We start from the raw sequence: 15,855 nt of genomic DNA, 5'->3' as shown, positions 1-15,855 counted from the left end.
AGTATGTAGGGGGGTATCCCTGTGCCTAAGTAGTTTAACAGTCATTCCTGTATCCTTTTTTTTTTTTTTAATTAAGCAAACTTTTATTGAAATATAAATTGTGGTGCATTTCAACTGATTGAAGTCCAGCACCATGAAGGAAGAAATACAGCACCAAAAGCTCCCTTCCTCTGTCAGACTAGGATTAGTTTAGATTACTGTCCAATCTATAGTTTTCATTTTGCTAGGCTTTTTTTTTTTTTTCCCCACATACAAATTTCCACTTTTTCAATATTAGAATTCTTAAAACTATTTTTTTAAAAAAAAAATCAGACCTCAAGCCAACAAATATCATCAAATATACAGGGAAGCTGTTCAGGAACAAAATCCACTTCAAGTATTTGGCCTGAAAACGGGGCACATTGCAGAAGCATTAGGTGCTCTGCTACTTACAGAATCAAACTAATCACATTTACTTAATGCTCCTTCAAGGGAGCTTTCAACCAACAACGTGCTTAAAATAAAAGCCAAAAGTGTTCCAACTGCTTGAGTTCAAACTAAGCAGATTTTATATTTAGAAACACTAAAAAAAGTATTCATAAATTTCATTCATTTATAAATATGGAAGGAACAAAACATCACTGTGTTAATCCAGGAAGAATCAAAAATGAAAAAAAATTGTGAGGACAAGAAATACAAAAATTAGTCAACTTTGCCATTCTCTTAGCTCCTTATATTCCATAGTACTTGCAAATATAGCTTAAAAAAGATGTCAACTCTTAGACGCCTAAATTTCTAGTTTTTCTCAGTAAGTGACTATCTTGGAATTTCTTGTGCTGTGTTTATAACTGGCATTCTGCTTCACTGTGTATATTTCAATAACCTAGACGATTCTCATCCTGCGCAGTCATTCACTTTTTCCCATCTAGTGATGGTGAAAGGAACACCACCGTGAGAGGGACGGGTGAAGTTAGAACGTTATTGCACATGACAAAGTCACAGAACTTTAAGTTCACAAGGTGAAAAAGATGTTGGCTTTGCTTTGAACCGAAGTTTACAGTGTATTATTAATGGAAATTAGTGGAAATGGTTGCTAAAGTAAACGTTCAGGTGAATTAGCCAAACTGAGTTGACTTATTGAATCCAGTACAATCTTCGCGCTAAATCTCCCTGCCAATAAATTTAGTGCATTTATGCTATTACTTAGCAAGTTAGTAAAGGCATGGTGATCATGAAAAGAAAATCTCATTTACTGGAGAGCAAAGAATGGTATCCTGTTTCCATACAGCTCTGCCAGTATACCCTAATCTCAATCTACCACGCTTTGTGGGTCTTCCTTTCTAATCAACACTGGAAAAGTTTATTTTTGTCATTATCTTCCAAAAGAGCCCATGTTAATAAACAGGAGGTCAAATTCACTTGAACTTAGAAGAAGATTGAGCCCAGGGGCTACTCTGGTGGTGGTTGTGGGTGGGAGTATTAGTATAAACCCACAGTGTGGCAGTGTATTGCTGCTCTATTTGGAGGGACCAGCCGATGGGGAGCATGCCATGGTGAGGAGAGAAATCAATTAAAGGACTGCAAATAGAGGAAGCAATAGTGTTGAAATAGTAATACACAAATGAATAACTGCAATCATTTCCTTAAGAGGATTCAACTTGTGGAAGAAAAACTGTAATTCCTGTTGCAAATTACATACATCTGTATGAAGTAGAACTTGGTTTCAGTAACACTCATAGAAAATATGTTCTAGAAACTGGAGGTAACTGGATCTAAAATTCTGGCAGCAATTTAATAGAACAGTCCCAGATGGTTCAGCTGAGGTCAACACTTAATGAGGACAAAAGCCTTGTCTGTGGGGAATTTTGGGTGATTCCTGGAGAAATATTACACTGTGCATAAACCAGATTGAATGGTTTTCAGAAATGTTGCAAATTTTCATACAGTAAAAGGTTTTTTTCTATATGCACTTCAATTTCACAGCAAGAGTGGCATCAAATACCTAAACACAGAAGAGCGTTCGTGCAAGATATCTAACTCCTTGATGTATAATAATGCATACAATTCAAAGTGATTACACTATGATTACATCTAGGGCTTTCTGCAACTGCAAGGTGGTGGTTACGGAAAGCATGGCCCCCAATATCAATATCTAGAAAGCAGCCGCCACCTTCTTCTACATGTGTTCTCTTTCTGTATTTTCATTTTTCTTAATCAACTCTGCTGTTGTAGATGCTTCTTAGCAAAACTGGTAAAAACAAAGTTGTAGTCACTGAACATAGCATTCTGGCAATCAAGATGTTTAAACCTTAAATCTGCTGGGGTGAAGAAAGCTCTATGCAAAATTTAGAACACTGAGTTACAAACAGAAGGGTCCCAAATTTTCCTGGCTTGAAGACTTGCACAACTTGCCTGATCAGGTCATCATAGGAGGTCTGACTTAAGTTTGTTTCAAAGTTAACATAAGCAAATTCTCGTTCTGGAGTGTGATGTGAATAGCCCAGTAAATTCCATTAGATTTCATTCCATTCACTGAATATCCACAAGGATTGAGCAGTGTGGCATCAGTGACAGAACCTGGAATCAGGCCACAAATTTCACTCTCACGAGTGACATCCTTTGCAGTAACCCCATTTTTCATGTAGAACTGGTTCACAACTGCTGGGTCAAGCTTGCTCATTAGAATTTGCAGGGTTTGATCTGGCTGATTGATTACCTGACTCTGGGAAATCCAGAGTATACAAGTACCAACAGTCAGAAGCCTTGTGTCCCATACAATATGCCGCTCCATTTGAGAAAATTGCATTAAAAAACTCTTTCTTCCTGGAAATTCTGGTGTGGGTACCCTTGGTTAGAAGGCTTCATGAAATTCTTAGGAGAATAAAAGAAGCTTTGAATTGGGTCAAACCCACTGTAATCCCTAGCAAGCTTCAACTGAGGAACAAGTGCTTTCAGCAAGAGGGTGGTATGGCTTGTTTTCAAAATGAAAATGTCTCTTGGAGACAAACATGCCACTCTCACTGAGTACATAAGCTTCCTGCTTGTCAGTTTTTGTCACACTTGTGATTAAACATTGCACACCCTTCAAAAGTATATCCTGTTCGGATCTTGGGATGGAGAGAAGATCCCCAGATCCAGCGATGGGCTGCTGCCGGCAGAGCCGAACCGTCAGTAACTTCTCAGTCCCTTTGAAAAATGTGCAGTTTCCATCACCGTGAGACTAGTGAACAACCAAAAACCACAGAAAATCAGCTAAATTAAATCTCTTCTCCCACCACTGCAGCAGCCGCTGTGGATTATTCCAGCTTTGTTACTGAAGTTCAGCTTCCTTTTTTTTTTTCACTATCATTTTACGGAAAACCTGGTGGCGTACTGGTTAAGTGCTATGGCTGCTAACCAAAGGGTCGGCAGTACGAATCCACCAGGCACTCCTTGGAAACTCTATGGGGCAGTTCTCCTCTGCCCTGTAGGGTCACTATGAGTCGGAATCGACTTAACCGCACAGGGTTTGGTTTGGGTTTTTTTATAATTTTATATTAGCTTTTTTTTTTTTAAAGGATTAGTAAATTTTTCCTGGCTTGTGTGTGTGAGTGAAAGTTGAACATGAGTCTGTTGGAAATAGAGTCAGATACAGTGCTGTCTCTTGTAGTTCGTTTCCAGTTGTAGAGAGTAGAGGGAGCACTAGCTAATGTCACCGGCCCTACTGTGTAAGTAAGCCTCATCCCGGTCTTTAAACTTCTATTTTAGGAATTGCCCTCTACGTGGTTACCTTGTTTGCAGATTTCCCTCCCTAATTTTCCAGTTGCTAGGCCAGTTCCAATTTCTGACCACTGCTTTTTCAAGCCAGGAAGGATTTTACTTTGTGCTGTTTGAACTGTGTGAGCTGAGGAGTCTACACCTTCAAAGGTGTGGTAAACTCACACATTTCGTCAGGAATTGTTCTGCTTTTCAAGAGTAGACTTTTCTATAGCTTCTGCATGCTTTTTTTTTTTTTTTTTTTTGCCAGCAAATTTAGTAGTCAGCCAGGAATTTGAAAGATTTGCTCTGATTTTAAATCTCAGCATCTATATGGCTCTTTTATTTCTGGAATTTTCCTTTAAATTCTACCTGCTCTGCTGCTCTCAATTTTGACATCTCCCATCTTTAGCTGGCAAGCCATGGAGTCTGACTGGAATAACCCTAGTCAGAAAAACAACAAATTTGCTATTTTTATCCAGTGCAGTAGCAGTCCTTCAGTAGTAAACCCTTCTTTGGCTTGCGCCTGCATTTGGTCATTTTCCATTGCCTTCAAATGGCTTTAATAATTGTGTCCATTCTTTATAATTGTCAATTTCAGGAAAATTTGTACAACGTCTTCACGTTGCCTTTACCAGGAATTCCACACACTGGTTCATTTTCAAGTGATAAACCACACTTACTTTCCTGGTTGAGGCACCTCTTGCTTATGACGTGTTTGTCAAGAACTGGGAAACTCTACCATGCTTTCACATTTACAAGCTAGCTTGCCACAGCTTCATGGATATAGGCAGAAGACGTGAAACTCCCGGGTCAGAGACAAAGGAGCGTGAGCATCATATTCACATTACTTGCCCTTGTCCTCCAAGTTTTATGGGGGTGTAAAATAAGCTAGCAAGTGAATTGTACACATTCAGTGAGTTTGGGTCACAGCTAAGGAGCCCCAACCTTAAACACCAAGCCCATTGCTGTCAAGTTGGTTTAAACTTATGCTGACCCCATGTGTTACATAGTACAACTGTGCTCCATGGCATTTTCCTGGCTGTAATCTTTACAGGAGCGGATTGCCATGCCTTTCTTCCACAGTGCTGCTGGGTGCTACTAACCTTTTGGTTCATAGTATAGAACAAATCCTTTGTGTCACCCAGGGACCTTAAAAGTTTTATTCTTTAAGCTTAGAGTTCCTCATCTTGGATCATAGCTAAGAAACTACAAGAATAGGGCACAAAAATTTTCATAATATACATTAAGCAAATCTGTCCTCTTCTCTGAAAGAAGAAATTATCTCTATTCTCCAAGGCTGTTCGCTATACAAACTTCCTTACATAAATAGTCCAGAGCAGAAGCTATAAACTTATAAAGCTATAAATTCTGCTGGCAAGATCTTCAGAAACAAAAGAGACCCATGAAGAATTGTATGCCAGTGACATCTATCCCTCATTTTATACCATATTGGCTCCTGGCAAACATTTCCTTGTATATGCTACTGTGTCGGCCCTTCTGATTAATCTGATTGGCAGAGGCTGGGAAAAAATCCATCAACTTCTCTCATACAACATTTACTTAAGGCAACTATCATTAGGACTTCAAGCAGCACAATGAGGGTCAATCTGCAACACTGAGGTCAACCACCCCCTGCTCTGCTGCCCAGCACCCTGAACAAATCCTATAAACCATCATTGGCTTTCTATTTAAGTCTCTGTATTGAGCTTTTTTATTGGGCTGGATGCATGAGTAATTGCACAGACTTTGCCTTGGCTGTCAAGAAGAAAGTCTAGGGCAATTGTGTCACCTAAAACAGCCCCGGCCAGTAAGTAAAGGTAGCCTAAATGCCTCCCAGGGAAACGGAGGTATCGCTGATCACTTGAGCTAGTGTTGGGGACAAATTTCATACCACGTTTCCAACTGGATGACTCTAATCATAAGTATAACTGCTTGCAGGTTGCACAGAAATGAGTTATTTTGCCCCAGGTAATGGAGGTTTGCCTCAGATTTTAGATATTTCCACAGTCATTGAGGGCTACAAGATCTAGTGACAACGTGTGTTTAGATACTTAAAGATCTCTTACGGCCACCCCTAGAGATGCAAGTCATTGGGTTTCAAGAGGCAGACAAGTTAATGCCTGACTTCTGCACAAGAAGCACAGCCCCAGTGCCACACAGAGTGCCCCTGGAAGGAAAATGTTTATAATTGTTGGGATATACATCAGTTTGTGAGAGGGGCACAGGTCTCGAGTGCCTCCAACGTGGCCTCCCAGCCGGTTACATAACTATCCCATATTGCCCAATCAACAGCCTCAGCCACCAACACTCAAATTCATCAATTCTTCTTCTGTCTCCCTTTCTTACTGCCCAGGTTTCTCAGGCCTATGATATGATTGAAAATACCATGGCTTGGGTCAGACACACATTAGTCATTCAAGTGCCATCTTTGCTTTTTAAAACTTTAAAGAGGTCTTTTGCAGCGGATTCCACCCAATGCAATATGTCCTTTGATTGCTTGACTGCTGCTTCTGTGGGTATTGGTTATTGATCCAAATAGAATAAAATTGTTGACAACTTCCATTTTTTTAACCATTTATCATGACGTTGTTTATTGGTCCAGTTGTGGGGTTTTTTGTTTTCTTCATGAACAGGCGTAATCCACAGGAAAGGCTATATAGTCTCTGGCCTTCATTAATAAGTACTTCAAGTTGCCTTCATTTTTGACAAGCAAGGTCATGTCATCTGCATATCACAGGTTGTTAATGAGTCTTCCTCCAATTCTGATGTCACATTCTTCTTCATATAGTCTACCTTCTCAGATTATTTGTTCAGAATACAGATTGAATTGGTAAGATGAAAAGACACAACCCTGCCACACTTTTCCACATCTGAACCAGGTAGTATTCTCTTCTTCTGTTTTAAGTGGATGCCTCTTGATCATGTACAGTTTCCGCAATTTGTAGCTTAGTTAATATAAATGGCCAAAAAGAATGTCCAGTTGAGGCACATACTGTCCGCAGTACTCAAAACTCCAGTAAATTATTGGGCCTCCCTTTGGTGATGTAAAGTTGAAAAAACAATAGGTTTTCTGACTTCCAGTAGGATTTATTTAGTGTTGCAAATCTACTCACACAGTGCCAATAAACTTTACTTGTGGTGCAGACCCCTGAATTTTCTTTTGTTGAAGGTATGATAACTCTGAGATCAAGGCCTTTGTGGCTGGGCTTCTGACTTGCTAATCAGCAGGACGTGATTAAACAGTGAAGACTTTAAAAATCAGAGTATAAAGGTGCTCACATCACACATTGACTCTCCTGCTGGTGGCAAATGGCAGGGGAGTAGGTTCCACTAATAGTTTTTTTATATGTAACATTTTGCAACTAGGTGATTCCCCTCTGTCATGTATGGAACAGGAAAGTACAGGTATATAACATATCACTTTCAGATATAGAAGCAGCGACAGTGCATTGAATAACCCAAAGGTCCTCTCCCAGAGTCAAAGTGCCTTCCTTTCCACACTGTGAACCCTGCCCAAATCTCATCAGTTGAATTTGGATGCCCCTTCTTCCTGTGGGGCCAGAAAGGATGGTGAGTTGACCTCCTCTGTCCAGCAGAGCTATAAACATAATTTGTGCCTCCCTGTAGTTTTCCAGCATACTTGGGCTGATGCATATTGCCTTTGTATGTCTTGGCACCTTTTAGTCTTTTAATTGGAGAATTTGGTTAATTCACCTCAAATATAATTACTGAGGTATCTGGGTTCATATTTACTCTACCAGTACTTGTTTTTAATTTAGCCCATCTGTTTTATGTTCCATTTTCTTTCCTTTCTTGCTTTCTTTTGTATTAAAGTATTGAACCAATTTTTCCATTTCCACTCTATTGACTTGTTAAACTTTACTACTGTCTTAGGGATAAGCTTATAATAACAACATGTATCCTGATATAATTTTTAAAAAGTTACTACTGTTACCACTCCCCTTTATGATGTTATAAACTTAACACTTTAACTTTACTTAACCTCCAACCATCTTTCTCAAATATCATTGTCATGAATTTTAAGTCTACACTGTTGTTCAAATCAGTAAGAAATTATCATTGTTCACAGTCAAAATTCATTTTTATTTACTTCTTTGAATGTATATTTCTATATTTCTATATATGGAGCCCTGGTGACACAATGGTTAACAGCTCTGCTACTAACCAAAAGATTGGAAGCTCGAATCCACCAGCCACTCTTTAGAAATCCCATGGGACAGTTCTACTCTGTCCTACAGGGTTGCTATGGATCCAAATTCACTCAAAGGCAACATGTACAGGTAAATGTCTATTTCTGTTTATACTTTTGTAAAATAAAAATATATATTTATATTTTGTATTTGCATAGTTTTATTTTTTACCATAAAATTTTTCAATGCATTTCTTTTTTTTTTTTTAAACTACATTTCTCTTTTCCTTCTAGAATTCTGTTAGTGTTACTGACCTTGGCATTTTTCACTGAATATATCTATTTCGATTCATTTTTGAAGAACTTTTGTTCATTTTGCACATCACGGAGTCTACTTTGGCACTTACCACTCACTTCATTAAAGGCATCACTGCACTACCTTGTGATTTCCATAGTTTCTCTCGAGAGGTCAGCTGTCAGTCTCATTGTTATTCTTTTGAAGATAATGTTAATTTTTTCCTTTGACTGGTTTCACATTTTCAATGCCATTATTATTCTATAGTTTTACTCCAATATGTGGTTTTCTGTGTATTTATCGTATGGGGGTTGCAGAACTCCTCTAATTTGATGTTTGCGTCAGTTTTGCAAAATTCTCAACATCGTGTCTTACAATACTGTTTCTGCCTTTCTTTTTTCTTTCTTTTTAACTTTTTTCCTAAAACCCCATTGCTGTTGAGTTGATTCCGACTCATAGTGACCCTGTAGGACAGAGTAGAACTGCCCCATAGGGTTTCCAAGGAGCACCTGGTGGATTTGAACTGCCAATCTTTTGGTTAGCACCCATATATCTTAACCACTACTCCACCAGGGTTTCCACTTTTCTCCTAGGACTCTAAAAAAAAAAAAAAAAAGCTAACCAAATGCATTGCCACCAAGTCAATTCTGACCCATAGCAACCCTAGAGGACAAAATAGAACTGCTCCATAGGGTTTCCAAGGGGTGACTGTTGGATTCGAACTCCTGACTTTTTGGTTAGCAGCAAAACTCTTAACCACTGTGCCACCAGGCCTGTATTGTACTTTTTTTGTTTGTCTCACATATCTCTTAAGACTGTTCTTTTTCTCCTCTGTTCTTCAACTTTAAATTTTCTATTAACCATCACCTTCAGTAATATTGCCTTTTGCTATATTCAGTCTGTTGATATAACCAATTTGAAATTTTGTTATTAATTTTAGAAGTCTTTTTGTTTCCTTTTAATATATTCTAATTCTTGACTAAAAATTTCCACTTTATCATTTATTTTTTCTAATATTGTAGAACACTAGCCATAATTATTATGAAGGTCTTGTGAGTCTGTTTCTATTTTATTTTATACTTTATTTTTGGTTTTGGTTATATGGTCCTGTCCTTGGTGTCTCTAGTGATTTTTATCAAATGCTAGTCACTCTACAGTTTAAAAAAAAAAAGTAGATGATTAAAGTAATGCTATATTCGTCTACACAGCATTTACCCTTCTCTTGTTAGGCCAACAGACTAGAGGATTATCTCGAACTGTTTTCAGTCATGACTGCATTGTAGCCCCATTCATGGTTCATCTACTTTTCATTTGACCTGGGTTCAACTGAGAGCTTAGAATATTTTCTATGAGTCCTCCCACCAGTAGGTCCTAAACTTTAATTTTTGCAACATGAGACTGTTGATAAACCTACTCTGATTGTCAGAGGCTTTCCCTGTAGCTTTCAAATTCCCTGCCCCATGGAGCCCCAGCATTTGGCAAATTTCCTCAGGGAAAAGTTGACCACTTGATTAGGACCACCAAGTTCCACCAAAATTATGGCGGTTCCTTTAACCCTCTTCCCCTTTTGCTGCCATCTTGAGCCTCTATCTATATCTCCAGTATTTACTGAATTGACTATGTAAGATTTGTTGAGATTCTGCTCACGGGGCAGGGGCTTGAAGCTAGTGACATGAACATAGACTGGACAGTTGATAAATTATCAACACCAGTAATCGGGGTAGTTAAGGACAAGGAACAACATGTTCATGGTGAAGGATAAATGTATACCTTGCAAATTATAAATATATTGGGCTAAGTCATTGTGTTTGTTGGGTTTTATAGGTGCTATGTGGCTGAATGTTCCAATGGTTAATGTATCATTGAAAATGGTGTCATTTTAATTTTTCAGATTAGTTGTTTCTTATTGAGTAGACCACTCCAAAGAGTAAAAAACACTAGTGAGGGACACCATAAATTCAGTTGAAACTAGACTTTTCACAATTTCAAATAGTTACACCCAATCCTCACTTACGATTATAAGTAGGTTCCAAAGACCAGGTCATTAGGTGAAAATTGGGGTTATGTGAAAAATGGAGAATGACCACAGCAGATCACAACACGGAGGATGACTACATCATTACATAATTGCCAAATTACATCATTACATAACCATCAAACCACTGAGAATCATGGTCCAGCCAAGCTGACACATAACCACTATAACCAGCGTGACTCTCACCTAACACCTCAGCATTGTTACTGCCAGACGTACATTGTTAATGCAAAAAATAGTCAGTAGATTTTTTACTATTGTCGTAAATGCATAATGTCGGATAATGAGATAGTTGATAAGTGAGGAGTAGGCGTGTTTTTTATTTTTGTAATTGAACATTCACTTATATTCTTTGATTGCTGATAAAAACCTGAACTAATATGTTAAGTATTTATATTTTCAATGTTTATGATCAATATATACAGAGCAATTTGTAAGTTTTACAGCTACATTTTAGCGTGATGTTTATTTCTGATGGATGTTTATATTTAATAATATAAACAGTAGTATGTAGATGTAGTAACATAATAGTATATTCTCAAATAAATGGTGAAGGTTCTGATTTTACTTAAGAACAAAATGCATTACATCTGGGTATTAATCGGTGTCAAGTCAGGAGGTAGAGAGTGCATCATTTATTTACTAGAGCAAATTTAATACAAAGAATTATTACCCAGGTATTAAAAGCAGGAAATGGCAAAAAAAAGAAGGAAGGATACTAAGGTATTACAGAAGTAATAACTTCAGGAAGCAGCTATTACAAGGGCTGAGGAAACAAAGGGAAGAGTGTGAAGTTACCAAAACTTAGAAATTTGGAGAGACAGCTGAGCTGAGACTCAAATCCATGAGGGGGGTTTGCTGGACTGACAGTGGTGTCTCAAGAGCTTAGAGAAAAGACTTTGCAGAGTTGAAATTTATATCTAAGAGGAGAGACATGCCATCACCTGGCACCGATGTCCTTTAGGGAGCTTGTTGAGGGTTATTCTCAAAGTATTGGAAAAACTGCCACACTGCCACAGTCAGAGAAAAGCATTGCTGGGGCAATTCTGACACAACTGAAGGAAAACAAAAATGCCTGGTTCCTTTTTTCTTTCTCCATCCTAACAGTCTCTCTGTAGCACCCCCTACTGACAGCTGGACCCATCTGGCAAAAGAGAAACGTGGTTTACAGAGTGCTAACTCTAGCACACAAAGTGAATAGAGACATACGGTTTTAAATCAAGAGAAAATGCCTGAATGACAAGCACAGTGAAAGGTCTTCCGTGTGCTGTCAAACAGGCCACTTCATATCCATTTTAAAATGTACAGCTCAGTATCCACTGTTTGAGATTTTATTTTGGAGAATGTAGCTACATGTGGTGAAAATAACAAGAAATTTGAAATTTTTCCTCCTTTGTGTGAATGTCTATTCTCATTGTGAAGAATTTAGTAAAGAAAAATTAAAAAATAGGCTTTAACTATAAAAATAGTTGTTTCTGAAAACATGTATCTTGGATTTTCTAAGACAGTCTCCGTTTCAAAAGTTAAGCTTTGGTTTGAAAATGTTTCCTAGTAAATGCATGGATGTTCACAGGATAGGACGTGTGGTTTGTGTGTGTGCGTGCGTGCGTGCGTGTGTGTAAAGTGTTTTTAATAAATATTTAGGAAAGAAACATAACCTTGTTTGAAATTTTGGACTGAGAAAAAGTAGATCAGCTTAATTGATACTACGGCTTAAATTTTCTCTGGTCTCTGGCACAGATTCTTAAAAAGAGAACTGCTGCTTTTAATGGAGAGAAGTGAGGATGACATTTGGCTGATGCAGGAATATATTTTGGTTGCATTCCACCTCATTCTGGAAGATTTGAGCAAATAATATAAATGAACTAAAAATGTAACTTTAGTTGTCATAGGCAACTTTTCCTTCCAAGGAGAAGAAAGGATGAGGATAAGAAACATATGGAAAAAAAGATACATGATCTGAAAGTACGCACCAGAGAAATCTAAGAATAACATGAGTCCATATGCTATATGCAACTAATCAGGCAAATTGCCAGCCAACAAGGCGCATTATCCCTCGATGAATTCTCATTTACTTCTAAGAGAAGTAGTTTCTGTAGACTCATTTCCCTTCCAGCTGGCAATGAAACAAGTAAAGGAAAAACTGTTAGGAACAAAGGATTGGAAGACAAGGAATGTTCATTTTGAGTAATTCCAGCGGGATGTAATAGTGCTAATCTCTTTTCTTCAGTTCCACTTAAAAACTGTCTCGTTAAAAGGAAAGAAAACTATTTTGTTGACTAAGCCATAGAATTCATGCTAGCATTATCAAGAAACTCATATATCATGTTCACACAAATTAATGTGTTACTCTGTTTAGAATCTTGATATCAAAATTGTGCATTTACAGAATTTTTTATAGTTTTGTACCACGTAAACTTTCCAATTTCCCCATTGTTTTCATTTCCAAATATCCTCTGATGTGTCCTCTATGTTCCTGCTTAACTCTCCCAGGCGATTCAACAAGTTTTTGCCTTGTTTTGTTTGATTTCTTTTCTTTGGCTTTGTTTTGATGTTAGAAACATAGGAAGGCCTAGCTCAGAGGTTTTGAAAAGAACGCCTAAATGGGGCCACCTTAATAATAATGTAATCCCTGAAGTGTCCCTGGGTGGTGCAAACAGTTCACTCGATTACTAACCGAAACAGTGGCTATTTGAGTCCACCCGGAGGTGCCTCAGGAGAAAGGTCAGGTGATCTGCTTCCTAAAAACCAGCCACTGAAAGTCCTATGACACACAGTCTTCGGACACACATGGGGTCACAATGGCAATGGTTTTGTTTTTAGTTTTAAGTGCTTACTCTGTCATTTAAAATAAAAAGCAGTATGAGCCTTAAAAGGAAGACTTCAGAGGGTCGATTAGTTGAAAAGTAACAAAACCAGCAATATGCAAATGACAGAGGCTAAACAAAACCATGCGTCATTGATGAAAAATTTGATAAATAGTGAAACAATGACAAAAAAATTTGTTGCTAGGTGCTGTTGAGTTGGCTCCAACTCATAGCGATCCTAACTATAACAAAATGAAATGCCGCGTGGTCCTGTGCCATCCTCAAATGTTGCAGCCACTGTGTGAATCCATCTTTTTGAGGGTCTTCCTATTTTTAGCCGACCCTCTGCCAAGCATGATGTGCTTCTCCAGGAACTGGCCCTTCCTGATAACATGTCCAAAGTAAATGAGACAACGTCTCACCGTCCTCACTTCTAAGGAGCATTCTAGCAGTCATGTCTCTAGGGTTGGTGTGACCCAGTGGGGTAACTCATGGTGTCACCTTCCACCCGATGAATCTTCTCCCATATCAGACCCTACTGCATCCTTAGTGATGTTTTTTGTACTAATGTTACTCGCAATTGTAATGGCCATGTATCACTCCTCTTTTTCCTTTAATTATTATTTCAGTCTCAAAAAAAAATATTGATATAGGTTCACAGTTACTAAATTACCACAATATTGTAGCTAAAACACCAGAAAATTTGACAAAATCAGCACCTATAAAAACACTGGCCGCAACGAAAAAACAGCCTGTGCTTGTAGCATACGCAGACGAAACGACATGATTGAAAGCATCATTGTAATTGGATAATAATGACAACTGTGACTGGAGGGAATTAGAAGGTTCAAAAAGGAAATTAGCATACAGCTTTAGCCTTGTAGGTATATTAATACATGTAAGCTGGGCTTATGAAAAATGGTTTTGTTGATTAACTACAGGGATATTTTTATAAAAAATAATAAATTTTGGCTGAAAACACTGCAAAAAATTGTACAGAGCGTCATTTTGGTGTCACCCTCTCTGACAGTATCACCCGGTACCGTCTGTACCCCTGCACTCCCCCCTCCCAGTGGTACCACCGCTTTCTCACTATACGTCTTCCAAGACAGAGTTGTTCGTTCTTCTGGCAGCCCATGGTATCTTCAGTATTCTTTGCCAACAACATAATTTCACGTGTATGAGACGACTGAAAACACCATGACTTAGGTCAGGTGCTCCTTAGTCTTCGAAAGTGACATCTTTGCTTTTTAACACTCTGAAGAGGTCTTTTGCAGCAGATTTGCCCAATGCAATGTGTCATTTGATTTCTTGACTGCCGCTTCCACGGGCGTTGATTTTGGATCCAAGTGAAATGAAATCCTTGACAACGTCAATCTTTTCTTCATTTATCATGATGTTGTTTACTGGTTCACTTATGAGAATTTTTATTTTCTTTATGTTCAGGTATAATCCATACTGAAGGCTGTAGTCTTTGATCTTCATCAGTACTTCAAGCCCTCTTCATTTTCAGCAAGCAAGGTTATGTCATGTGCGTATTGTAGGTTGTTGATGAGTCTTCCTCCAATCTTGATGCTGTGTTCTTCTTCGTGTAGTCCAGCTTCTTGGATTATTTGCTCAACATACGGACTGAATAAGTATGGTGAAAGTGTACAACTCTGGTGCACACATTTCCTGACTTTAAACCATGCAGTATCCCCTTATTCTGTTCAAACAACTGCTTCTTGGTCTATGTACAGGTTAGGCATGAGCATAATTAAGTTCCAGAATCCCCATTCTTCCTAATGTTATCCATAATTTGTTACAATCCACACAGTCAAACGTCTTTGTGTAATTAATAAAATACAGGTAAACATCTTTCTGCTATACTCTGTTTTCAGCCAAAATCCATTGTCATTAACAACCCCTCCTTCCACATTGTTTTCTGAATTCAGTTGATTTTCTAAAAGTTCCCTGTCAATGTACTGCTGCAACCGTTTTTCAATTATCTTCAGCACAATTTTGCTTGCATGTGGTATTTATGATACCAAAACCAAAACCAAACCCAATGCCATTGAGTCGATTCTGACTCATAGCGACCCTATAGGACAGAGTAGAACTGCCCCATAGAGTTTCCAAGGAGTGCCTGGCGGATTTGAACTGCTGATCCTTTGGTTAGCAGCCGTAGCACTTAACCACTATGCCACCAGGGTTTCCGTATTAATGATAAATTAATGATAGTGTTAGATAATTCCTGTATTGTGTTAGATCACCTTTCTTTGGAATGGCCACCAATATGGATCTCTTCCTGTTGCTTGGCCAGGTAGCTGTCTTCCAAATTTCTTGGCGTAGACAGGTGAGCACTTCCAGCATTGCATCTATTTGTTGAAGCATCTCAATTTGTAATCCATCAATTTCTGGAGCTTCGTTTTTCGCAAATGCTTTCAGTGCAGCTTGAACTTCTTCCTTCAGGGCCATTGTTTCTTGATCGTATCCTGAAATGGTTGAATGTCAACCAATTCTTTTTGCTACAGTAACTCTGTATTCCATCCATTTGTTTTGATGCTTCCTGCGTCATTCAATTTTTTGGCCATAGAATCCTTCAATCTTGCAACTGGAGACTTAAATTTTTCTTCAATTCTTTCAGTTTGAGAAATGCCAAGTTGTTCTTCCCTTTCAGTTTTCTAACTCTAGTTCTTTGCATTTTGTTATAATACTTTACGTTGTGTTCTCAAGCCACCTTTTGAAATTTCGTTTTCAGCTCCTTACTTCATCACTTCATCTGTTCACTTTTGGTACTCTGCCCTCAAGGGCAAGTTTTAGAGTCTCTTCTGGCATCCATTTTGGTCTTTACTTTCTTGTCTTTTTGATG

At 38.3% G+C, this 15,855-nt stretch overlaps 1 pseudogene; it reads right to left on the bottom strand.

Annotated features, from left to right (window-relative positions):
• Positions 1 to 2,193: 2,193 nt before the first annotated feature.
• On the bottom strand, positions 2,194 to 3,096 carry LOC126064936 (S-adenosylmethionine decarboxylase proenzyme-like; annotated as a pseudogene).
• Between the last annotated feature and the right edge of the window lie 12,759 nt (positions 3,097 to 15,855).

This window comes from Elephas maximus, chromosome 21 (genome assembly GCF_024166365.1).
Source record: "Elephas maximus indicus isolate mEleMax1 chromosome 21, mEleMax1 primary haplotype, whole genome shotgun sequence".
NCBI classification, from domain to species: domain Eukaryota; kingdom Metazoa; phylum Chordata; class Mammalia; order Proboscidea; family Elephantidae; genus Elephas; species Elephas maximus.
The sequence above is the reverse complement of the archived record's forward strand: the minus strand, read 5'-3'. Positions and strand labels throughout refer to the sequence as shown.